We start from the raw sequence: 27,576 nt of genomic DNA on the forward strand, positions 1-27,576 counted from the left end.
AGGAAGGACGCCTGGATGGTGTTGGTGGTGCAGCATGTTTGGTGAGAAGACACACGAGTATTTTGTAATTCCCATGATTGTCAGGTGATGCAGAGGCCTCTGCTCCCAGAGATCTTTCCACTCTGGGACCAGCTGCTCTGACATCACTGGGGAGGGACAGCTGGCAGCCTGTCTTTTGCAAGACTTGTTTCACGAAGCATGGAAGATACTAGCAACAGCAAACTTTTGGACCAGATAGCCCTGATCTGGATCAAGGCTGTACCTTTGGCTGGCAGGGTGGCCTGGCCCCTGATGATGCTGTTCCCTCTGCCTGCAGCACCCTCCCTTCTCAGGACCAGCTCTCTGCCTAAATGTCACTGGATCCAAGGCGTCTTCCCCACCCCTCTCCAGCTCTGTGCTCCCTTAACTCCCCAGATATCCCAGGCCCTGCTTTTAGGCTACCCTAATTGTTTGCTTAATTGACTCTCTGCTACTAGGACAAATGCTCTGGAAGAGCAGGCCCTGACTCATGTTTCCACTGAAATCCTACTTTCCCAAATGGTGTCTCGTACCTAGCAGGCTCTCTATGAACATATGTCCAGTGACTTCAACAATAAGTCACCAAAAGCAGACTAGTGCTTTGTGATCTTTCTGTGGTGGGGAAGAAGCAAAGTGGGGATGTTTCCTTTTTACGAGGCTGATTCTCCCAAGGGAGTAGGCTTCTAACTCTGACAGTAAAACCTCAGCCTTATTTCACACTCTGTTCTTAAATTCTCTTCATGCGGGACCAACAACATTCTCTGAAACAGGTTAATCGGCCCTTCACCATCCTCCAACCTCATTTCTTACTATGTTTGCCCATGGTTCTGTCTGTTCTAACCACAGTGGCCTGCCTTCTGCCCCTTATGTACAAGCTGGTGCCCACCCCAGGACCTTTGCATTTCCTTCCGCCTACAGCATGTCTCCCTAGATCTTCTTATGTTTGCCTTTTTCTCATCATTCAGGTCTCATTTTAATGTGAGCTCCTCAGAGATCTTTTCTCCAGCCATCCTAGGAAAAATCATCTTCTCTCTTCTGTACCCCCAACCAACAGTCACTCTCATTCCCATCATTTTATTTATTTATTTTTTCATAGCACTGGTTTTATCCAAAATTTTCATGGGCATTTGTTCAGATGCTTTGTCCCCCATTCTCTCCCTCTATCAGAGTAGAAGATCTTTGAGGGTAGGGTCCTTGTCTGGTTAGCTGCTGTATCCTCACACGAAATTGGTGCCTGGCACATTGCAAGGCTCAGCAAAACCCGTTGAAGGTGTGAAGTGGGATCATGGAATCAAAAGTAATGACACAGAATAGAGGAAGCATGGACTTTGCCATATGATAGACTTGACTTTGAGATCCTGTTTCAATTGCATGACCTTTGGCAATTCTCACTTAGCCACCATGAGCCTCAGTTTCAGTATCTATAAAGTGGGGATAACCACAAAACTCACAGAGGTGGTGAGGATCACATAAAACCCTGTGAGAGACAGAGTTGGGCATAATTCAGATCCTTGGTAGATGTTAGGAAACCCCTTCTACCATCCTAGCCCTTACACCCTGAGCCTTAACCATGATTGATCTTCTTATAATTTCTCTGAATACATCAGCCTGGTTCTCACCTCCAGGTCTTTGTTCATGAGGTACCTTTGTCCACATTGCCATTCTTTCACCTTTGACTGCCTGTAAAGTATCTACTCATCTTTCAAAACTCTCAGTAAACTTTCCTGATCCTTTCCATCCTCTGTACCCTGACAGAACCCCACCCGAATATCTAATCAGAGCCCCTTTGACACCCTGAAGCAGGATTTGACACTTGGATGGGGGTCTCCTTCCCTTTTGGCAGGTGGGAAGCCAATGCAAGTCCTGACATAAATTTACTGGATATGTAGTAATGTCAGTAAGGGAATGTATTAGAATCACCCATGGGATACACTTGAATTTGGCCTTTCCCTTGAATCTAAGCTCCATGAGATAGGGCAATAGTAGGCATGACTTTCTGCACTCCTGTTTGCTTTTCTCTGCCTGAGCCAGGTATTAAAAGAAGAAAAAAAAGTGAACCGGAAAGAGGTAGAGAGAACTGTCTTCCTGCTGTGTGAATATGCAAAGGCTTCATGTCATCCTGGGAGAAGCCATTCAATTCCTAGACTCAGAGTGAGTCTGATTTCTGCCTTTTATGAAAGTAAGTCCCCTTGTCCATTTGGGCCATGACATTGTTATGTCCACATCATTCTTCTGTGACATGTCCATGGTGATGCAGAACCCCTCTGCACCCCTACTCAGTGGGCATGGAACCTTGTCTTATGCCCTTCCTTTCTAGCCTTGGATGAATGCCTATAGTGATGGGATTTACAAAACAATCTTTGACTACAGTCTGGTTCTTACTAGACCTGCTTTCTAAATGGTATGGGGTCAGGCGTGGGCCTGAAGCATTTCTTGGATAGTTCAATGCAGGCTGAGTGGAGAGGGGCAGTGAGTTGGTCCTCATAGTTATTAAGGCCTTATCTGTGAGATACTGTATACATGACCTTGAATTCTCCTGATGACCTCTATGACACTATGCATTTTACAGATGAGGAAGCTGAGGCCTGGAGGAGTTAAGTATGTCCCCACTGCCCCTCAGCTAGTCAGCAGCAGAGCCTGATGTTTGATCTTCCAGTCTAGATTCAATTTTAGAGCTGGAGAACTCTAGCTTAAATGCTAAGAGTTATGGCTGACCACCACATCGACTATCCCCTACTGAATGGTGGAATTGGGATTCAAACCTGGTCAGCCTCACTCCCTTACTCTCAGATGCCTGCTTCCCCTACACCAGCTCCAATCTACCTCTCTGATTGAGGAAGTGATTGGATGAACTCACACCGAGAGTTACAGGCTGTGCCACAAAATGCAATGTCTCTCCCTGAGACCATACCACCTGTCTTCTTCTGCATTGCTATGGGAAGGGGCTTCCAGAGAACAGTCTCAAAGCTGACTGCTTTGATCCCTGGGAGGCCCAGACTTCTTATGAAGCTGAGTGAGTGAGTCACTTTGGGGAGGCCTCTGGCTCCTCCTTAGAAGTACTGTTTCTGTGTTTAGTCTGGTCTGTCTCCAGGAGCAAGATGATGAAACAGAGAATTTGCCTTGGACAGTGTCTGTCACTTGCATGCCAATCTCTCATTGTTTTTGTTTGTTTGTTTGTTTGTTGCCAGAGGGTCTTCATAGCTGGTCTAAAACCTGTAAAGTAGATATTGGAGAAACAGAGAGATTATCTACAACTCAAGCTGAAGAAAAGGAGTAGTTAAGGGGATGGGATGGCTTCCCCAGGAAGCCAGATTGAATAGTCCCTAACAGTCTCTAAAATAAGGGAATCACAGTCTTGGAAAATTTCTTAGAAAGCCTAAGCAGTTGCAGCTTATTAGCTGGAGTCAGGTCTGGGTTCCTATCCTGCTCTGCCTTTTCCCACTACATGTTATACCTACACCGACGTAGGATCATTGTAATTTTAAAATGAAAAATTATGTGTGATGTGCCTGGTCCAGAGACACCAAGCCATAAATAAAGAGCAGTGTGTGTGTGTGTGTGTGAGTACTTTCCCATATTGTCTCTTTATTTTATGGACAAAGCAGTGAGACCTAGAGATAGAAGCTGGAATGTACACAGATACATGCGAGTTGAAGACTGAGCTGACAGTGAAACCCAGTCCCCAGCCTCCCAGGCCAGGGTTCTTTATTTCACATTACAATAGTAAGAGTGAGATATGTTAGGCATGTCCATAAATTCTAACCCTTGATTGTATAAAAAAGATAATACTTGGACAGCATATGGGGAGCACACTAAAAGGAAACTGGTTTTTGGACATTCTAGCATGTCCAAGTCCCTTTGAAGTATCATTCCAGTGTGGTCAGGGCAGTAAGCATGTGGCCAGACTTGATCCTTTTTAGTCAAGGGACATTTAAACTCAGCAAAGTGTCTTCATACCACCTCCACACCTCCACTCCCAAGGCCAAAGGATTTCAGACAGGTGTGGTCTGACAGAAACTCAAAAACAGAATACGGTACGTTGTGTACCGTCTCTGGGTCCAGCTGTGACAGCCTTATCTGTGAGATAAGGGCTGTGAATGTGTTTATAAACCATGAGTGAGCTTCAGCAAGTTTGTCCTTATTATAAAGGAGTATTCCAGAGTGACCTTATCCCTCAAGGCCTGGGGCCTTTTCACTGGTCTCTGAGACTGTGTTAGAGGATGAGCCCCTTACAAACACATTGATAAATTTTCATCACATCACAGTGTAAAGGTACAATTTGTTAAGCATATCCCTAAATCGATTATTCCAGGGAATTGATATTCATAAGAGTCAAAGGTAGGGCCACAGAATCCTTCAGGACTTCTGAACCATCGACGAAAGGCTCCAGCATGGCTCCTGTTAGCTCACTGACCTTCAGGTCTTTGCCCAAATGACACCTCACCACAGCCTTCCTTGGGGACTGTAACCAAAATCTGAAACCCACCACCACACACTCTGTCCCCATTCCCTAATTTATTGTTCATCTCTGTACTTAGTATGGTACAATACACTACATATCTTACTTTGTTAATGCCTATGTTCCTCACTATTTACATAATAATACTTGTATGCTCTAAATACTTTGTACATATTAGCTCATTTAGTCCTTATAACAATTGTAAAAGGAGACACTACTATTTGTCTCTCTATCCCATGAAGGAAACTAGGTATAGAGAGATTAGGTGATGTGTCCACGGTCAACAGGTTGCAGGTGGTAGGGTTAAGATGGAATTCCAGGAGTCTGGCTCTGGAATCCTTGTTCACACCCACCACGCTGTTCCATTCATAGGACGTAAATTACACAAGAACAGGCTTTGCCTGTTTGATCCCAGTGCCTAGGATAGTGCCTGGTGTACTGTATTCCCCACCATGTTTTGTTGGATGAATGAGTGGTTAAATGGAGCTTTTACTCTTTCATTGCTTCAGAAGCCCTTCATTCACAGATACTGTGCATAGACAGTCATTGTCCATGAACCGAATCTCTGATTTACATAGGAAGGCAGTAGGGCAGGTGGAAAGAGCATGGGTTTTAATGTTAGAAAAGAATGAGGATCAAAATCCTAACTCAGTCACTCACATATGATGTTACCTGAACTGTGTGACCTTAACAAATTTACCTAACCTCTCTGAGCCTTGATTGCTTTCTCTTTAAAATAAAGAAAATAGTGGATTCCTTGTAGGATTAAGCATTATGGTGGAAGTTAAATGTAGATAAATGGCCAGGCATAGAGCAAGTACTTAGTAAATATGAGCTCCCTCCTGCTTTGGGAAGGGATGGAGGAAAGGGAAATGAAATGCCATCTTCCCTTCGCTGAGCAAGCTCTTATTTGTTCAGAATGAATATATTAGGGTCAAGGTTTGGGGAAAGCAAAAAGGACCAGAAAATGGAAATTTTTCACTTTTCCTTTCTACTGCAATTAAGACTGGAACCACTTTAGTTGAATCAACAATATATTTATTTCTTTTGATTCTCAGATAAAGCCATATTGACGTCACTTTTTTCTACTGTTACCTTATTAAATTTGTTTGCCTATAACATAAAACACTGCTTTTCAGAAGTGGTTTCTACCATCTTATTGAGCAGGCAGGAGGATTTCAATCTATCTCCCACCAGAAAACAAAGTCTGTTTTAAATTACAGAGAACAAAGTTGTACATCTGACATTCAAGTTTCTCATTCTTCCTAATTTGTAGGCTGAGCTTTTAAAACTCTAAATATTTGTCTTACTTTTAAGACTGTTTTCTTCAAGCCTTAGTAAGACTCTGCTGTGAAATCAACCAAGAGTCCCGGGCTCACGCTAAATTGGGTTGTGGTGCTTGGAAGTTGCTTCTGCTTTTTCTGGATTTGGGGAGTGTGTTGACATCAGATCGCACTGGAAACTTCCGCAGGCTGCCATCAGACAGAGGTGTGTCCTTCTCCGTGGGCATGTCCAAATTCCATGAAGTTCCAGGATGCTCTGTTATCTTTCTCAGAACTTCCTGCTGATCACAACATGAACAGTGCACAGCAGCCACATGGCAGTAATTCTAAATCTCTGAACTGGTTTGGCACATACTGTTCCCTCTTCTTGGAGCACTGTTCTCTTACCTCCTCTGAGCTCAGAGATCTTCTACCTCTTGGTTGCTCTTCTGGAACAATGCCTCTGAGGGGCCTGTGGTTGACAGTTCTGTGCTTTTTTCTAGTAATTAGTCCCTTTCTTACCACCTTTAAATGTTCTTGTTTTTTCATCTGTGAGCTCCTCCAGAGTAGGGGCGATGCTATTTATTTAAATATCTTTAGGCCCTGGAATAGGGCCTGGTCTATAGCAAGTGCTCAGTGAATGATAAATCTAAAGAGAAGTACTGAAGTCTGCACCTCGTGCTGAAATGAACAGAGAGCTGGGCTCTTAATTGAAAGAGCAGTAGGATCAGGGATGTGTGGACTGAGCCTTAGGAGACCCCTTGGGCAATCTGGTTCAGCCTTCATTATGCGCGTGAGAAAAATGGGAGTTCAGGGGCACCCCTGAGGTTTCAAGCATTGGCAGCAGAGTTGAGATCTCCAGATTCTCAGTCTAGTGTTCAGCCTGTGGTATGAGGATGCTCTCAATCTCATGAGAATAAGCTGCAGCAGAGACACAGCTGGTGGAGTAGGGAAGGAGACACTGGGAGGGAGCAAAAATCACTATAGTTTGACCAGCCATCTTGGCAGCAGGCTGCCTGGCAGACTAGAGGATGCTAATAGGAAGAAAGTCAATGGAAGGGAGATGCGGAGGAGCTCTGGGATGCAGACTTAGGTTTTTCAGGCCAGACCCATTGGTCTGAATCAGCACAGGAACCAAGAAAAAGTGCCACGGGGCCACTCCCAAATCAAAAGCTTCTGGCTCCTGGCAGCTGGGCATCCAGCCAGACACTTGGAAAAAGGGACACTGCAAAAAAATCTCTATCTAGTAGGAGGAAGTGGTTTGAGTTTCCTGCTTGAAGGAGGATGCTACATTTAAATAGAATTCAGTAGAATTTAATATAAGGGGAAGTACCCTAAGCCTTCTACGTGAACCTCGATGCCTGCTTTTTGAAGATCTATTCAGAAATAGCCTCCCTGGGAACCAGAGGGAAGATTTTATCAAAGAACCTCAACCAGGGTAAGAATGGATGGAACAGAACATGTTTCTGCCCATTGAGCACTATGCTGTGCTGTTCTGTATTTGTACTTTTCTCAGATAGTCCTCCTGACATTTTTCCCAAATCCTGGTGGAAACTCAGGCTTCCAGAAGGAAGTGATTTGCCGCAGACACCACAAGTCAGGGCTGGTGCTCAGATCCACATCCTCAGGCTGCTTGCTTAAAGTGTGCTCCCACAGCTGGCAGCTGGTCCCTGCATACTTCAGGCCTCAGTCAAAGTGAGTTTCTCTAGTCTGAGGACCCACTTTTCCCAGGCCAGTCCCCTTCCCTGCTTTGCAAAAGCTCAGTTTTGCATAGCTAACCCCTTTCAGTGTCCCCCAGGGAGATTAGACTCTGAGTGCCTGAGGACAGGGCCTGGTTTAAGTCATCTCTGTCTTCCCAGTACCCACCCAAGGACCAGCCAGGAGATGTTTAGGAATGCTGGCTCCCCCGTGTCAGGATCTTTCCATGTGTGAGCTCATTTCATTCTCACACCAAACCAATGAGGTAGTTTTATCACCCCCACATTTGGGAGAGGAAAGCTGAGACTCATGAAGGGAAGTCAGTTTCTCAGGATATTTTCCAGCTGTCTTTTAAAAATAAAGGTATTTCCTGAGCATGGCAGAGATAAGATCTTTTAGGACACTTCTAAGCCAGAAGCATCATATTTATTTGTATTTCTAAATCAAATCTGGCTTGTCACACTCCCTGAATTCAGTAGCAAATTCCATCTCAGTTGTATATGGTGGCAGTTGCCCCAGCCCCGGGGCGGGGGCGGGGGGTGGTCTAGAAGAAACATAGTTTAGAGGAGATTCTGCTTCTGGTCTTCAGCTTCAAGATGCCCCAACTACAAGAGTGACATTAATGAAACTTCAGCTTTAGATCCCCTCATTTGCACAGGCCCCTTCTGAGAGGGACCCTGGAAGGTGTCCATAGGTCAGATATTGCAAAATTTGCAAAAGTATGATATTTTAGCTTCAACTGGTGAAGTTAAGAGATTGCTGCCTCCACCCACCCCCATCTCCTCCATCACACTTCCCCTCCCACTGGGTACCCTAGAGTGGCTGTGGCTTTTTATATTTGCAGGTTTATTTTCTAAAAGAAAGCTTCCCAAATTGTATGTGCTTCAGACTCCACAAACTCTAGACCTGCTCCTGCTATGTTCTATTCAAGGAGGCAATTCCCCTCCCACACAAGCCATGGGCAGCTGTCCTTGTGGTTCCTAGAGCCATGATTCTTCATGTTAAGTCTTTGGTCTTCAGCTCTTCCTTTTACTCTTTCAGAGGTTCTGCTTCTCCTGGGTGCGGGCTGCTATATGGGGGGAGGGGATGTATGTTCCCAGTTTTAAAAATAGCAGCTACCATCGTTATCTTGCTATCTTAGAAAACCCTTCCAGGTCAAATCATTCCCCCTTTTCAATTTGAATACCAGTGTGGTCCCCTTCCTTTTCTGGGATGATTGATTCCTATTTAACTAGGGAAATAGGGGACAGGATGGGTGTGGACTGCTTAGACCTTCTGAAAGACAAGAGTGGCCTCCCCTCCTCTTGTGAGAAAGAGTATTCCACACTGTGTGACCAAACAAGCCAAAAACTAGACTTTTGTGTGTGTGTGTGGGGGGGGGTGGTGGTGAGGGGGTACTTACATCAGGATGCATGGTAAGAAGGGAAGAGGGCTTCCTGAAAGAACTGGCTTTTGAGTTGATCCACAAGGAACGGATGAGTTTCTGCTGAGTGGGGAAGCCATGAGTGAAAAGTGTCCAGAAGTACAGATGCTTCTGTAAACACAGTGTCACAGTCAAAGAACAGAGGAAAGTTCAGCAGTGAAATAGCAGGAATGTTGGAGGTGGTTGTTTTTAATTCTCTTACCTGAAGTTCAAAGCAAAGGTCTCTCATATCCCCTAAAGAGAGAACATTCCAGGTTGTGTCCTGCCCAGAACAGAGTACACAGGATTATCGGAGCCTGTGGTGGCTGGACATATGGCTGCTGTCTGGCTGGTTCTGGGAGAGAGGGCAGTAGGGAAGGGGCTGGAACAAGGAGCTGCCCCAACCTCTGGACTTGGGTCACTAAGGAAATGCCTCTGTTGGAACAATCTGTCTCAGGAACTTAAGATCAATATCTCAGGTCAGAAAATATGCATAGCCTTTGACCCAAAAACTACACTTAAAAATACAATAAGAAAGAATAGTTGCTGATGTATAGAGACATTTGTACAAGGATGTTCAACATAATGTTGTGTATAATAGAGAAAGCTTGGAAGCAATTTAACTACCTAACAATGAGAGTAAGTTGGAAAACTTATAGTGCATCTATATGTTGAAAAATATTAGCATTAGTAATTATGTGATAAAGGAATAGTTGTTGATATGGAATATTCAGGATATTTTGTCAAACAATGAAAGGTTATAAAGTAGTATGTACCATCTGTGCTCAATTATGTAATATATGATGCTGACATTTATTAACTACTATGTGTCAGGTGTGGCTCTCAGCATTTCAAATATATTATTAATGCATTTAATCATACAAGCTTATGAAGGTTTTTTAATCTCCATTTTACACAAAAGGAGATGGAGACACAGAGTTCTGAAGTATTTTGTCTAAGGCCACATAGTGGACAGTGGCAGAGTCCAAAAGTGAATAAGACCGTCTGACTCCAGAGCCCATATGTAAACTACTAAGATGGTGAGCTCTCTCTCTGCGTGTGTGCATGCACATGCAAGCATTTGTATAGTTTTCTCTCTCTTCCTCAGAGGATTTATACCAAAATGTGAGCCATGTTTCAAGTAGCCCCCTCCTAGGACAAGATGCCACAGACATGTCCATGATGTGAGTGAAGAGTGAGCATTGCGGCCAGTGCAGGCACTAGAACACACCAGCCCCTTGAATACAGACAGCACCCAGGCCCTGTTCTAGGTTCTGAGGGTTTGACAGTGGACAAGGCAAGGCACAGAAGCGAATTCCCTCATAAAATTCACATCCTAATAGGGGAGGCTGGGAGGTGACTAGTAAATAAATGACCAAGAAAAATATCTGCTGGAGTTTAGTGCTTTCAGAACTGCAGTTAGAATGATATGATAGCGTGGGACTTTGGGCTTAAGGGATTGAATGGTCAGGGAAGGTGACCTTTCAGAGGAGGCATTTCAGCTGAGCCAGAGAGAGAGAAAAAGAGAAAGAGAGACAGAGAACCCAGTAATGTGTTAACATTTGGGGAATCTGGGTAAAGGATACAGTAATTTTTTTAATTTTTAAAATAAAAGTTTATAAATATGTTGAAATAAATATATTAAAAATAAGAATGATTGCTCTATACCTAAGAAAGTAGTCAACAGGGCTTGCTGATGGATGACACGGTGGGTGAGGAATCCAAGGGCAGGTAGATGCTGGTGCCTTTGACTGCAGTGGGTGAGGCTGAGGTTTAGGGGAAAAAAATCAGCATTCTTTTTTGGCCCTGTTCAATTGAGATGCCTGATAGTCACAATTTATACACTACTAATGCATTCATCTACTCATTGGGTCTTCCCCTGTATGCCTGTGAGTTAGTTAGGGTTGGGATGATATTTCTTTTGTACTAATGAAGAAACTGAGGTCAAGAGCGGGGAAATGATTGCACAGGGTCTCATGGTGAGCCAATAACAGAGTTAGAGGCCAAGTCTGGTCTTCTGAATTCACCAAACACAGCACTCCCAAAGCATATATTTTCTGCTGCTTCTAGCATTGCTTAAACATTGAGCATTGAACAGGCTGGCCAAACAAAATTGGTCCATGGAGGATGCACATAAGCATCCTCCATAAACCTTGACAGATTGTCTCAGGGTGAATGAGACAACAACACTTTCTTAGAAACTGTCAAGAATCCCCAGTCCCCAATTGCCCATGAACCAATTTACTGTATTTTTCAGACTATAAAACACACATCCCCAAATTTGGAAGGAAATGGGGGTGTGTCTTATACTCTGAATGAAGATTTACATTTACATTTGTAAAATATTATGTTATTTATGTTATTAAATATTTTTACCACATTTTTTGCTTAAATTTTTCCCATATTTTCCTCCTCTAAAACCTAGATACATCTTATGGTCTGAAAAATATGGTAATCCCCAAGAGGCACAGTGAGAGGGGTTGCAGCTTGACTTCTCTTGATGCTAAGTTATTCTTCTTATTTTATTACTTTAAAATTATTATTTAAGATATGGGTAAAAGCCACCTTTCCTCATGCAAAGATAGTTATGTGAATTAGCATCCAAAGGAGATAGTATAAGTGAAAGGGTTCTGTGGTCTTCAAGGCTTGGTTGGATGGGACTCCTGATTGGATCATTGCCCCCAAGCACATAGGAAGTGCTTCAAAGTGCCTTTCTAGGTCATGCCTCATGACTGGATGAACTTCTGCCAATTTGGAGACCAACTTAAAACTGCAAGATGTTAGAAACAAAACAATAAGAGCAATCAAAACCACAGGAGTTTAGAGAAAAGGAGTTGACTTTATCACCAAAGTAGCACCTACTAAGGTTCTGTTCTCATTTAATTGAGGCAGCTCTGTTAACCTAGTTTTACAGAGGAGGAAAGTAAAGCTTAAAGCATGAAACAACATGAGCCCACACTGGCTGTGAACCCAGACTGTCTAATGCCAAAGCCTGTGCCCTCCCCACTGTACTGTATGGCCAGATGGACCCTCCCAGAGAGGAAAGCTAATCTAATCACAAGGGTACAAGAATGAGTTGCCTTGGAATCCATGCCATTTGTAGGTCATCACCACCCTAAATCAACGATCTGCGTTATTTCATTGGGATGGTATGCATGCTTGATTTATGTTGGCAGAGCAAGCTATAAATTGTGCCCATGGACCCACTGAAGCCTTTTCTCACATTGGAGATGTTTATAGAAACAGGAAACATGGCCTTTGCATGAATGTACTGGTCTTCTCTATGTCAACACCATCATAAATAGATGTATCCAGGATCTCCGCCTGGACTGTTTTCCATAGATACTCAGCAAGCCCATGAGGTTGGTCATTCTTACCAAGGAGGTGAAGAGAGGCTCCTTCCTCATGTCTAGAACTTATTCTGACAAGAGGCCCACTTGACTGGGGACCACTATAAATGCCCTACTCCTTCTCTGTTGCTAGGAGCTGGATCTTATCATTTTGGATGGTCCCTCCCCTTTTCATAATTTTGATTTTCAGGCTTCTGATCTGGAAATCCAGAGCTATAGAGCTGTTTTCTGCTCCTGGAAAAGTGGGTCCACCCTGTGGACTTAATACACCTCCCCATTCCCTGCTCTGTTCAGCTCCCTTTATCACAGTGGGCTGTCATAAGGATCATGTGAGGGAGCTGTTTTTAGTATCCCCATTTGGCTGATGTGGAGAATTAGGCACAAATTGGAAAGGGCCCATTATTTGGCTTGAATTCCTCATAGATTTTAGTACTAAACTTTGTCCTTCTCAAGGAACTTTATAGTGGTTGTAGATTACCACCATTGTCATCAATATCTGTATCTGTGAGAGGCCTACCAGAAAACAGACAGTACACTTATAAGGGGGTTCAAATTAAACTGCATTTGTGAAGATACTATTGGAGAGATGTGGGCAGGGTTAGGGACTAGCACACATGGACTCACAACAGTGAGGAGGCTTTAACACCTGTTATGGGCTGAATCATGAATCCCCAAATTCACATGTGGCCTGTGGTGCTCTGGGCTGGATTCCTGGAGAGAGTAGATCTGAACTTTGACCTTAAATGGTGATTGGATTTAAATAATCAGAGACGCATGGGATGGGCGTGGTGTGAACCCAGGTACAAAGGTAGAAATAATCATGGAATACCATGAGAATACCTCCTAAGAACCCTTATGTAACATGTCAGCAGCCACAGCTGTCACTCAATTACAGGAGGAGCTTACACGCATTTGCTTTTCTGTTATTTTTCCAGAATCCATCCACGTCCCTGGGAAGTATGTGGGGCAGTATATTAACGTGTGTCTTCCCAGACCACTTTGAGTACAGCACTGGGAGCCTTTTCATGTGCATAGGGGGCTCAGGAAGGGTCTGTCCCTCTCACTCTACTATAGGCTCCTAAGGCTAGCACCATGTTCCCTTACAGTTCAGGGGCATGGAGCAGAGAAGGCACCCGATAGTGCTGGCTGATCAATTGAAAAGAGAGAAAATAGAGGCTTTCGAGGGTTGAATGACTTGCCCAAGGTCACATGGGGAGCAAGTGCTAATGCTGAAGCTTGAACCCTATACTCTAGAACTCTGTTCTTACCTCTGTACCCTGTGGCCACAGGTACCCAAAACACAGATGTTAGTTCATGCTTGCCAAATAAATGAGTGAAAGAAAAAAATGGAGGAAGGGACAGAAAGCAAACGAGACCTGGCTTTCAAACTAAATTTAAATAGAACTTTAAAAAAGGGAGTTGACAGAATAGTAGGCAGAATCATAAGAGAAGAAGAGGAGCCAGCTTTTGTTGAATGTTTGTATTGCACTTAAGGACCAGGTATTTGGTTGATGCAATCTCGCTTTGATTTGCATGGCACAACACCCCATCAGAAAAGATATTATCACCTGGGCTTTACAGATGAGAAAATTAGGGCCCAGAGAAGTCAACACATTTCTCCAGAGTCACACAGGTTTAAACTTGAAATTTATGTCAAGACTAGACTTTAACCCAGGTTGATGAGACTCCACTTGCCCTGACTTTCCCACACATCAGTGGGAAGTAGAGAGTCTCCCAACAGGGCTTTTTACAAGAGTCACACCCATTTGAAAGCTTCTGTTCTGAGTGATTTTGTTTTTAAAATTCTGTCTCCTTACTTCATAATCTCAGATTATAGATGACCTTAGGAGAAGGCCATGTCTTATTTGTCATAATATCCCTAGAAATTGTCACAATGCCTGTCCCACAGGGGCTTCTCAGTAATAGTTACTAAATGCCTTAGATCAGTCCCCTGGCTTTCTGTGGCCAATCATCCCAGCGGGCCCACTCCTCTGAGCCTTTTGATCTCTTCCTCTCTTCTTTGTCCCGGTGTTTCTACTTCACTTCATGTGGGCACTTCGTGTGACCTTCTGTAAGATCTCCACAGCCAACCTTGCAGCCTATTGGGACTGTCTCTCAGGGTGGACTTTCATAAGGGTCATGGGAGGCCATTGTTTTTAGTATTTCCTCAGATAACACTATCCTTCCCACGTGTTCAACCCTGTGTCAGAGGCGAGTGCTCCCATATCAATGAACTCTTACCCCATCGTCTATTGCTCTTGGACCCAGTCCCCATACCCATGTTTCTGGCACCTGCTCATGTAGGTTGGCTGGACCTAGCAGCTCCTTCAAGGTTCAGCCCCTTTCTTGGAGGCCCAGCACACCCCTGGGGTAATTTAATCCTAGTTGTCAGTCTGGTGGCCTGGAGAGGAAGTCCTGAAGCAGAGATATGCTAGCTTGCCAGGCAAAGTCTTTTGAGTCATCTTCAAGCAAGGGGGAAGAGTTAGCCCATAACTGGGAGGATCAGGCCAGTTCTGCAGCCCAGAAGGCCCAGACACAGCTGGAGTGCCAAGGTTCTCAAGTGCATCCACCCAGATGTCCTCACCCCATATTTGAAAGTCCCACTTCTCAAACAGAGCCCTGACCTTAGTCACACCAGGGTGGAAAATTAGACTTTCACTGACACTCTGCTACTCTTCTAATTAAGTCCTGGGCTCAGGCTGCAACTTCTGCACTCCAGCTGCAGGAGATGAGAATCTCTTGATATGCTGCCAGGGAGGCCCGCTGACTTTCACACTTTGTCTTAAATTAGTGATTAATCGCTTCCAGCCTTTCATTGACTTTCTTCAGTACATTGATAGCACTCAGTAGAGTCATCTCATTTCACAGTCTTAGTAATTACTGCTTTCCCCCAAATCTCTCAAATATTTGATATATTGCACATGCCAGTGCTATTCCTTTTACTATAATCCCACCCCGGCTTGCCAACAATAAAACTCTTCCCAATTTCAGGGCTTCAGCAAGCCAGGTGCTGTCGGGACTTTCCCTGCCCCAGTGATGGGATCCTCATTGCCAGCCAGCTGGCAGGTGGCCCAGGGCCAAAATCCCAATATAAAACCACTCCTGCTACCAACTGCCTTAGGTGGGATGCCCTGGGAAACAGACTCTGGAGCAGATATCTGCATACAGAAAGATTATCAGTAAGTGCCTTTGTAAACATCACCCATGAAGGAGGAAGCAGAGCAGGATTGAGTGGAGGGAGATGCTGGCTGGGATGCTGTTGCCAGGGGCTCTGCAGTTGGGTTGCTCCCTTACGTTGTCACAAATTGAGGCAAGGGAGCCAGGCTCTTGTGCCTTCCATGTCAATCCACTGACGGATATGGGCTGCCCCTAGAGAGCAGGCAGAGCTTTGCTTGAGGCAGTGCCTTTTAAATAATGGTAATTCTGGGAGAGGAAGTCAGCTGTGAACTGTCAGCAGCCAATACTCCTGGCAGTTGGGAAAATGGTCTTCAGGGGGCATTTGAGCAATACACCCCAGCATCCGTCACACTGAATGAATGAATGAATGAATGTTCTGCTTGCCTTTTAAACTACTTTAAAAATCCTTCACCAAAAAAAAAAAGCTCTTCGAGTCTGTGGTCTTTTCAGCCCCAGCAGTCCTGGTTGCCTGGCATTATGCTATATATATAATACCTTATTAGAAAGAACCTTTGAGAATGCCCTTCTAATTCAATCTACTTATTTTCCAGATGAGAAAACTAAGGGTCAAACTGTTGAAACAATAACGTCCCACAGTGAATTTGTGATTGAGCTAAGATATCATACATATCATTTCAGCTTCAGAAACAGGCTTAAACACATGAGGATTTCCTCTGTCATATCAGAGAAGTCTGCAGGTCTAGAGGGGCCTCAGGTTCCATAGTTGTCAGAGACCCCCATTCTAACACATGGCTTCTGGAATTCCATGTTTTTATACCTGATTCTAGCTTAGCAGCAGGAGAAATCAGGGGAAGCAAAAGGGCACCTCCTCTTCTCAGGAGCCTTCTCTGAAGTCCCACTTGCCCTCTGACTATATACAGGAGGATAGAACTTGGTCCCATGACTTCTCCTACTGTAAGGGAGGCTGGGAAATGCTGCCTTTATTCTAGATGGCCATTCATCAAGCAGAGAGTGGCGAATCTGTGTCTGAGCACAAAGGGGAACAGGGATATTTGGTAGGCAATTTACGATCTTTATCTCGTTGGTTATGGAATTTTAAAAAAGCATACATTTGGGTATTACCTGGATCAATCCCTTCCTAGACATAGGACTAATTGAGAGTTATTTAACCGCTAGATTTTTAGTTTCTCCATATGTAAAATAGACAACAATCCCTAATCTCACAGATTTATTACAAACTAGTCTATGGACAGCACCTAGCTAATGTCAAATACCTGTATTGGAAAAATGTCCATCTTTCCTTCTCCCAAGTGATTGGATAGCTTTATTGCAACTTCATGGCATTGCAGCCCATTATCTTGTTAAAACAAAACAAAACAAAACACAAAGGAGAATTCCATCTTGTTCTTGGAGCACAGTTTGGTTGAGACACATGTCCAGCATTCTACCAATTTGTTAACAGTTTATGGGAGAAAAAAAAAAGTAATGTCTGTATGATGCTTTCAACAGACTTCGTGGAGTCAGCTGGTGGCAGACAGACACAAAACAAACAAACAAAACACACACACACATACACACACACAAAACAAAAACAAAAACCCAGAGCATTTTTTAAAATGAAAACCTTTCTTCTCCATTTCCTCTTATTTAGGAGACCAGACCCAAAGTCTAATTATTGCCACACACACCGCCCACCCAACCCTGGGCAGCTTCTCCCTGTGTAGCACAGCCATTGCCTGTTCTACGTGGCCCTCTTGGTCCCTTGTGGGGCTCAGATCTTCAGACAGCTTCTGTTTATTGAGCCAGGTCCTGTGGGAGGAGCTGGGATCAAGAGATGTATAAGGTAAGGTTTAGAAGGCCCTTGAAGAACCACAGTTTGGTGGGGAGACCAATGCATACATAGGTTTTTTCAGTTCTTTAGGAAGGTGCTCAGTAAAAGGACCTGGGTATCGAGGAACCCCTAACCTGGCTTGGGGTGGGCACTCACTGAGGACTTCTCAGAGGTCGTGATGTTTGAGCTGCACCATAAAGGATGAAAAGGAGTCTCCTCATGTGAAGAGGAGGGCGAGGAAGGGGGACGATCCAAAATAAAGGGAACGGCAAGACAGGGTCAATGGAATAGTGTTACAACTTGGAATGGATCAAAAACGGCAAATAGTTTGGTGATGGATTGTAGAGGAAGAGATGGAGAGGGCTCACTACTGGAAGGGCCGTTGGGTCTGACATTTGAAGTTTCAGTGATTTGCCTCAACCCACCTCTGTCTATGAATAAATTGCTCTGGAAAGCAGTGAACTCCCAATCAGTGCCAGCACTCAAGCAGTGATGGGCGGTGGGAGATGTACAGTATTAAATCTGGTGTAATTATCCTGTAATTGATAATTGCTAGTGCCACTTCCAGTTCTGAGATAACTGTGATTCAGGCTGCTCACAGAGCATGTTTTACATAGATGTGTTTGCCTGAAAACATCTGGCCTTAAGTTTCTTTGTGTTTTCTTGGCAGTCCCCAATTCTCTTTAAATAGAAAACACACAAGAATAAAAATGAGCAATTTGGAACACCTACAGCTCTTTTCCTACGCCATTCCCTTAAAGCCTCACAAGTAATTGTGAGTAAAAATGATTAGCCTATTTTTAAAAAACAGATGAAGAAACAGACTCCAAGAGGTTAAATGGCATGCCTAAGGTTACCCAGCTAGTGAGTGACAGAAAGGGGAGTTGAACCTAAGACTGCCTTACTCTGAAGTCTGTGTGAAGTCTTCTGCCATCCTAAATGTCTTGACTTGGCTGGAGAGAACTTTGCTTTATTCTCATCTTTTCTTCCTCTCTTCAGTTTTAAATCCCTGTTCTTTTGGGAACTTTCCCTCTAGTCTGACCTTGAGGTTGGGATAGTAGCCATTTATTTTAAAAGAGACACGTGAATTTGCCGAGGTCAAGCTCTCCTTAGGAGAATGGGCCTCTGTTTGATGGTTCCTCCTTCTACTACTAAGTTCTTGCAACAGGTGGTGTGTGATAGCCAAGCATGGTAGAAGGTTAGATCTGGTTCTCAGACTACTAGAAACTAACCCCCATTGTTTTACAAGTGAGGTCGTTGGGGGTCAGAGTGGGACAGTGGCTTGCACATGGGCACTTCGGGAGTGAGCAGAAATTAGTGCAATTTCATGACAATGTTGTGTTTGGATTCACCATCTCTGCTGTTTTAACAAATTTTTGGCTTCAGGAAGAGATGCAGTGAGCCAAGCACAAGCCTAGACATGCAGACTTGTGGCAAGCATTGCAGTACCAGTACAGAGACTGGTGTAAAAACGTAAAGGAGTGTGGGAGGATCATCAGGCCTCTGCTGACTTGGGATCATCATTGAAGAGTTGACTCTTCTCAGTGGGCAGCCTTAGCCTGAAGGAATGTGTAGGACTAAGTGAGCACTGCACAGAATAGCATGCCTCCAGGAGGAAAGGGGGCTTACAGACCATCAAATATACCCTCCTTCTTTTAGAAGTGAGGAAACTGAGGCTCTCAGAGAGGAAGGAATTTGCCCAAGCACATAAAGCTAGTGAATGGCAGAGACAGGATTCAAACCAAGTCCTTGTGAACTGGGAACAGCTGAGGGTCAATAATTAGAGCATTAGACACTTGGGTTCAGCCTCTGATTCTGCTGCTTTCTTGCTGAGTGTCTTTAGCAAGTCACTTAGCATCTCTGAACACTGATCTCCTTGTCTGTAAAGGAGATCACTGGTCTATGTTCAGAATGTTGTAAGATTTAAATGAGACTATAACATAGTTGGAAGTATCTGGTGTGTAGTAGCTAATTTCCAGGCCAGAGCCTCCTCCATCCTACCTCAAAGCCTCGATGATATGTTGAGGCAGGGGAGAGAGGGAGTTGTCAGGATTATGTTAAATATAAAGGTGTCAGAAAGTCAGTGTGTGAAGATCCCTGGTATGTCTAGGGTGGGGTGTGTGGAGTGCTGGGGGGAGGAGCACAGATGTGAGCAGAATAATATATGAGGCTAGAGGAGCAGTGTCTGGAGCACAGATGTGAGCAGAATAATACATGAAGCTGGAGGAGCCAGCAAAGGCCAGGGGTGGGGGTGGTTCTTGTCTGTTTGTTTGTCATGCAGGGTAGCTTATACAAAAATCTTATAGGTGAAGAGAAAGTTTTCAACTCAGGCGAATATCATGGTCTAACTTTTGTTCTTTAAAGTCTTCTACAAGGATGTTGCATCTAGATGAGAGTAGAAATGGGGGACTCATTAAGAAATGAGTGCAATTGTCCTGGAGAAGGTCATGGAGGAATGTCTGCCCTGGGAGCTGCTGACATGGATAGACAGCAGAGACAGGAGAGAAAAATCAACAGGGCTCAGACTCTAATTTAATGCAGAGAACAAGGGAGGAGGGGGCACCTATAATGATGCTTCTGGCATCAAAACATGGAAACTTCTACCCACCAAAAGCCACTACAATCAAAGTGAGAAAGGCAGTGAACTGTATATGAGATTAAATAAGATTATCAACAACAAAAAGATTTTTAAAAGTCCAAAAGAAAAACAGAGAACCAATATGAACAAAGAAATCACAGGAGAGGAAATATGAATAGGCAGTAAACTTTTGAAAAGCAGCTCAATCTCACTAGTAACCAGAAATAAATTAAAACACTGAAGTACCATTCCATTAATATTAGAGTGTCAAAAACTTAAAAATGAAACAATGAAAAAACTTATATATTGCTAGTACAAATCTAAATTGTTAGCACCACTCGGCATGCATTTTGGCACTATCTGGTAAATTTGATGATCAGTATACCTTACATCTTAGCAATTTTACATATAAGCATATATTCTGGAAAAGTTCTGCACATATTTATAAAGATCATAAAGAACCCTAACACTTATCAATAGAGAAAGAATAAAGAAATTATATGTCCATCCAATGGGATACTATACAACAATGATAAATTTAAAAAGCTAGACATTTCTGGTCTCAGCTAAGACGGAGTGAGCATCCTCTCACCTGTCTCTCTCGCTAATCACAGCTAACAACCCTGAGAGTATACATAAAGCAACTGTTCAAGAATTCTGAGAAGCAAACAATCACAAGTTGGGTTGGGGAGAGAAATAAAAACTCAAAGAACAATTGATATTGGTTTTATTAGAATTCTCCAGAGAAACAGAACCAATAGAATGTGTCTAAATAAATAAGGAGATTTATTATAAAGAACTGGCTCATGCAATTATGGAGGCTAACAAGTCCTAAGACTTAGAGTCAGCAACTGGTGAACTGGAAGAGCTGATGGCATAATTTCAGTCCAACGTTGGCAGGCTCAAGACCTAGGAAGAGCCAATGCTTCAGTTTGAGTTCAAAGACAGAGAAAACTGTTGCTCTAGCTCAAAGGCAGTCAGGCAGGAGGAATTTCTTTTTAGTCACTGGAGGATCAGCCTTTTGTTCAACTGATTGGATGTGGCCCACCCACATTACAGAGAGTAATCTGCTTTACTCAGTCTACAGATTCAAATGCTAATCTCATCCAGAAACACCCTCACAGACACACACAGAATAATTTTTGATTAAATGTCTGGGTACCCTCTGGTCTAATTAAGGTGACACATAAAATTAACCATGACAGACATTGAATTTCCTGGATTTCTTTTTCCTTCTGTATCTCATAGGGCAGCCTGAACACAGAACTGTGCAGTAAGCATGGACAACAGAAACTTCAAAGCAAACTTTCACTTTCTGGCTAGAGGACTAGAAATAACGGTTCCTACAGGATAAAAGTGTGTGTTAGGGGGAGGGCTGGGAGGGATCTCACTGGATTTTACTCTATTTACTTGTTTAGATTGGTCCTTAGACAAATCCTTGTCATGAATTATACTCCTGCAGCTTCCTAGGCACCAAAAACTCTCAGAAAAAAAAAATCCTTCTCCATGATTAGAAGAACTGGGTAAAGGGCTCCTTGTGGTCTAAAAACTGTGGGGGGTAGGTATTTCTGTTATTTATTTTTCTCACTGCTTCATTCTCAAGGTTCCCTCAGTTGTGAAGAAATGTGTGACAGCATGAAGAAGGTAAAACCATGGCTTTCTATCTAGTACACTGGGAAAATGGGACCCTGGGTACAAGGAAGCAGAGGAAATCATGGAGAAATCAGAGCTTAAGAAAGGTGTTCCTGAAATTTGTGTATGAAATCCTGAGCTCACTCCTGAGCTGCACATGTAAGGCACTAACCCAAAGCTGCACAACAAAACTTTGTGTCTAAGCTACAGTGTAGATCACTTTTCAGGTACCATCCTGGCCCCTGGACGGTGCACATTTGAGGAAGACTTTAATAGCACAGCAAAGGCCATGAAAACTAAGCTGGCATTAGTACCATAGCCCATAGAAGCTATGCTGGGACTTGTGGTCTAAACCTAGCTATGTTGATTGCTTGCTTAAAAAAAAATAATCAAGATTCTTTAGAGACTCTTAACAGGATCCAGAGTCTCATAACATAATATTCAAAGTGTCCAAGATGTAATTAAAATTAATCAACTTACAAAGAACTAGGAAACTCAACAACTCTAAAAATAAAAGACAATTAATGGACACCAATGCCAAGCTGACCCAGATGTTGAACTACTCAGACAAAGCCTTAAAAGTAGTTATTCTACCATGCTTTATGAAGTAAGAGCAAACACTATTGACACAAATGGAAAGATAGGAGTTTTTAGTAAAGAAAACATGTTATTTAAAACATAGAAATTTTATAGCTGAAAAATACAATAAGAGATATTTTAAAATTTACTGGAGAGATTAGTAACATAATGAAGATAGAGTCAGTGAACTTGAAGCTAGATTAAGGATTGGATTGCCTGGGTTTTTTTTTGTTTGTTTTTGTTTTTTTTTTTTTTTTCTGTAAAGGGAAAGATAGTAAATGTTTTATACCTTTCTGGTCAGACAGTCACTGTTGCACCTCTTCAGCTCTGCAGTTGTAGCATGAAAATAGCCACAGACAGCCCTGGCTGGCGTAGCTTACTGGATTGAGCACGGGCTTCAAACCAAAGTGTCGCAGGTTCAATTCCCAGTCAGGGTACATGCCTGGGTTGCAGGCCATGACCCCCAGCAACCGCACATTGATGTTTCTCTCTCTCTCTATCTCCCTCCCTTCTCTCTCTAAAAATAAATAAATAAAATCTTAAAAAAAAATAGCCACAGACAATACATAAATGATTTAGTATAGATATATCCCAATAATTTTTATTTACCAAATCAGGCAGCTGGATTTGTCTGGTGGACAACAGTTTTCTGGCTACTGATCTAGATCAATAAAAGTTTTTTTAATTTGAAAGACACAGAGAAAGTGATTTAGAAAAAACAGTGTCAGAGACCAGTGGAAAAATATTAAAATATTTTGCATTTATGTCATTGAAGTCCCAGAGGAAAGAAAAAGAGATTAGTAGCAAGAAAATATTTGAAGTCATAATGGTTGAAAACTTTCCAAATTTGTTTATGGAAAAACATGAATTTATAGATTCAAAATGCTTAATGAATTTCATATAAGCAAAACTCAATGTAAAGCATGCCCAGATGCATTATAACCAAAGATATTGGAAAACATCTTGAAAATAACCAGGGTAAGTTGGGTAACAATATCTGCATACATCTAATCAGAAACCATGCAGACTAAAAGGTAGTGGAACACTTTTAAAGGGCTGTGAGAAAAGAACTGTCAAATTTCACATTCTATAGCCAGTGAAACATCCTTAAGGAACAAAGGTGAAATTAAGGTATTATCAAATAAAGGAAAAATAACAAGATGTGTTATTAATAGACCTCTCTAAAACAGTTGCTAAGTAAATTCTTTGGGTAGAAAAAAATGATAACAAAGAGAAACTTGGAATTTCATGAATGAAGAAAGAAGATAGAAAAAAAGAAAAGACACAAATTACCAACATCAGGAAGAAAAGATGACTGTCACTACAGAACCCACAAACATTAAAAGGATAGTAGGAAATACTACAAACAATTCTATACCCATAATTTTAACAACTTAGATGAAATAGATCAATTCCTTGAAAGACACAGACTATCAAAACTCCCTCCTGAAAAAAAAACATGACATACATAGACCCATATCTATTAAATAAATGAGTTTATAGTTAAAACCTTCAAACATAGAAAAGTTTGGGGCCCCATGATTTTGATAGTGAAATATACCAAACATTAAAGGAAGAAATAATATTAATTATACACAATCTTTTTCAGAAAGTAGAGGAATTCCCAACTTGTTATATGACCAGTGTTATCATCATACTGAAACCAGACAACACAGTGAAAGAAAATAAACAAAGTTAGACAAAATATTAGCAAATCAAACTTGTTTATATATCATATTATATGATATCATACAATATAAAAAGAATAGTAGTTTATAACTAAGTGGGATTAATCCAAGGAATGGAAGAATGGTTCATCTTTTTTTTTAATCCTCACCCAAGGATATGCTTATTAATTTTAGAGAGACAGGAAGCATGGGAGAAGGAGAGAAACATTGATGTGGGAGAGAAACATCAATCAACTGCCTCTTGTACACACCTCAACCAGGCACCAAACCTGCAACATAGGCATGTGCCCTGACTGGGAATCAAACCAGTGAACTTTTGGTTTATGGGACAATGCTTCACTCAGCTGAGCCACATTGGCCAGGGCAAGAGTGGTTCATCTTTTAAAAGTCAAAGAATATAGTATACCATATTAATAGACTAAATAAAAAGTGACAGTAATAGATGCAGAAAAAGTACAGGAAAATAGATGCAATAAAAAACAAATCCAATCCAGAGGAACTCTCAACAACCTAGAAATAAAAGGAAACTTCCTTAATTTGATAAAGAACATCTACAAAAATCCAGAGCTATATATTTCTACATAAATAAATCTCGAGATATGTAGAGTGGGAAAGAAAATTGCAGGGGGTGTTTATAGTATGATATCATTTAATACAAAGTTTTGCTACAGAAAAACTATTATGTGTTGCTTATAGGTAAAGTATAAATGCTGTCAAGAAAATAGAAAACATTAAAAATCAGAACAGTGGCCACATCTGGGGAGTGAGAGAAGAGGATAGGACTAAAGATTGACTCACGAGGTACCTCAGTTTTACTGTAATGTTTGAACTTTTTAAAAAATCTGAATCAAACATGGTAAAATGCTAAGATTTGAAGAGCAGAATGGAAGAAACATGACAATTCATTATATTACCCTCTATATTTTCCTGCATGGTGAAGATCTTACAATTTTTAAAAAATGCAATAACATAATCAACAAAAGAAAAAGCAAACAAAATATAACCAGAGACATTGAAATTAGGAACAATCTAACAATAGCCAGAGGGGAGGGGGGTAGGGACAGTGGGGAGAAGGGTTTTCAGGAACTACTATAAAAGACACATGGAGAAAACCAAGGGGAAGGGTGGGAGCAAGGGAGGGAGGTGGGACTGGCTAGGGTGGGGGGGGGAAATGCAGACAACTGTAATTGAACAACAGTAAAGTAATTTAAAAAAATGCAGTAAAATACTGCAATAAAAGGCCCTCAGAGGCCCTCAGGATCTTATGGAAGTAAAAAAGCCTTGGGAAGAAGGGAAGAAGGTTGGGTCTTGGAGGACTCCTGCAGATGATGCTAATAATTCTTGAACATTCACCATGTGCCAAGTAATGTGCTAAAATATATTAACTTCTAGAAGCAGTAACTTATTTCGCATAGCATTTTTAGGAGGTAGTCACAACTATCCTCATTTACAGAAGAAGCCACTGAAGCCAGAGAGGTTAAACAATGTAATAACATTTGCTCTAAATCAGAAAGCTAGTAAATGAGAAGCTGGGAATGGAAGCAGGCAGTCTGGTCCCAAATCCTGAGCTGGTCCCCCTGAGAACAGCCCATTGCACTGCTGAGCAGGGTGGTGAATTGATCCAATCTCCACTTTAATTTCTCTGCTTTTATACAGAGACTCAGACTTAGGTGCGGCCAGTTAAAGGGAGAAAGTCAGTTATTATTGTCTAAGCCCTTTTCTTGTTTCTTACTGAATTTTTATATATCCTTAATACAAACCTTTATTTCATATAGTTAGCAACTGCTTTCCCCACCCACATTTCATTTCTTCCTTCTATTTATGGTGGCTCTTGTAGGAAAGTTTTTAATTTCCTCTGGAAAACGAGACCTGAATTAGTGGTGAGAGTAAAGAGGAGACAAGTTTAAGAGAGGTCATGAAGGCAGCAGAAATGGCAGCATTTGGTAAAGCTTCCTACCTCCTCATCACTTGGAGAGCAGGCCAGCCAACCTGTGGGGGGTGCCTAATGCTCTCTGTCCTGTGCATTTCTAAACTCCCCCCAAGGCCAACTCACCCTTGGCCTGCATCCCCCATAGCACCTAGTTGAGGGCCTGCTGGGCTGGCGCCCTCGACACCCAGAAGCTAGTCCCCATCTGAGCCATGATCTGCATTCTTGGGGCAGGGGAAGGAGAAAAGTCCGGACAGTGGAGTAAAGTTCTCATAAAGCCAAATTTATTCAGTTGAATAAACTTTATCGTGTGTGTTTTTTTCCAAAGGGTATGCGGTTAAAATTTTTTCTTATACAAGAATAGTGACATTAGATGGTAAATTAATTGCTTTCCAATGTTTTTTTTTTCTCTTTGCCAAATAAAAAGCTGGCAACACTCTGTCAGCGCCTCAAAGTTATTTTTATGTCTTTCTGCTCAGTTAAATCAAAATTTAAAAAATTCTGAGAAAAACTGTCACAGAGAAAAGAGCATAGGCTTTTGAGTCTCTGAGACTTGTGGGTTGAGTCTGTAACCAGGAGGCAGATCACTGAACTTGAGTGAATCTTGGTTTCTTCACTAAAATGAAATACTCGTTTATATTAATCTTAAGGAGATTGTGAGGATTAAATGAGATAATATCTGTGAGGGTTTAGTTCCAGGTGTAGCTCTTCTCTCTGGGGAGCAGCCATTGGACTTTATTTGTATGTTCTGAGAACCATGCAGCTTAGACCTGGAGCATGGGAGGTGCCCAAAACTTGTCTGTTAAAAATCACAATGAGATGCCACCTCATATTCATTAGGATAGCTTTTTTTTTTTTTTAAGTTCAAAGCAGAAAATAAGTGTTGGTGAGGATGTGGAGAATTTGGAATCTTTGTGCATTGCTAAGTAGTCTAGACACTGTGGAAGACATCAAGAAATTAAACAAAAATTTACCATGTGATCCAGCAATTCCACCTGTGGGTATATGCCCCAACCCCTTCAAAAAAAAAAAAAATAAAAGCAGGGAATTGAATAGATATTTGTGCACCCACGTTTATAGCAGCATTATTTGCAATAGTTATAAGATGGAAGTAACTCATGTCCATCAGAAGATGAATTGATAAACAAAATGTGGTATATATATGTATGAAATAATGCACAGCCTTAAAAAGAAATGAAATTATGACACAGGCTACAACATGGATGACTCTTGAGGACGTTATACTAAGTAAAATAAACCAGTCACAAAAGGACAACTGTGGTAGAATCCATTTACATGAGGTTCGTAGAGTAGTCAAATTTATAGAGACAGAAAGTAGAATGGTGGTTACCCTGGGCTGGGGCTGGGGAGAGCGAGCATAGGGAGTTCCTGTTCAATGGGTACAGAGTTTCAGTTTTACACAATGAAAAGAGTTATGTAGATGGTTAATGATAATGGTTGCACAAAATGTAAATATGTGAGCTTGATGCCACTGAACTGTACACATAAAATGGTTAAGATGATAAATTTTGCATGTTTTTGAACCATAATTAAAATAAAAATTTTAAACTTTAAAAATTGTCTGTTAAATGAAGGAACTAATAAAGGAATAAGGAGAAGGACAGAGCCACAAGGGTACCTAAAGCAAGAGCCTTTCAAGCAAGGAGCTAGCCATTGTGTTCACTGTGGAGCAACACCCAAGAGGCTGGCCTGCCTGCCTGCCTGCCTGCCTGCCTGCTGTGGGGTGATTGAAGGGAGAGGAGAGGGAATGAGGGCTGGGTGGGGAGTGGGGACAGCCAGGAAGCAGACCATGTGGGCTTTGTAGGCCCTTGCATTTTATTTTAACTGAATATGATGGGAAGCCATGGAGGGAACATAAATGAGGAACTGGAAGGAGGGAGGGAGTCCTGGAAGCCTAGAAGAGGGTCGGGGCCCTGTGGGCCTGTAGGAGAGCTTCTGTGTCCCTCCTCCACCAGCACACACCTGCTCCCAGGACCGAGTGGCCCGGGGAGCA

The 27,576-nt window shown here is 42.2% G+C and overlaps 1 pseudogene; it reads right to left on the reverse strand.

The window, feature by feature from the left end:
- The window catches only part of LOC114496949, a 58,651-nt pseudogene that overhangs the window by 18,157 nt on the left and 12,918 nt on the right, over positions 1 to 27,576 (reverse strand).

The sequence above is a fragment of the Phyllostomus discolor genome, chromosome 5 (assembly GCF_004126475.2).
Source record: "Phyllostomus discolor isolate MPI-MPIP mPhyDis1 chromosome 5, mPhyDis1.pri.v3, whole genome shotgun sequence".
NCBI classification, from domain to species: domain Eukaryota; kingdom Metazoa; phylum Chordata; class Mammalia; order Chiroptera; family Phyllostomidae; genus Phyllostomus; species Phyllostomus discolor.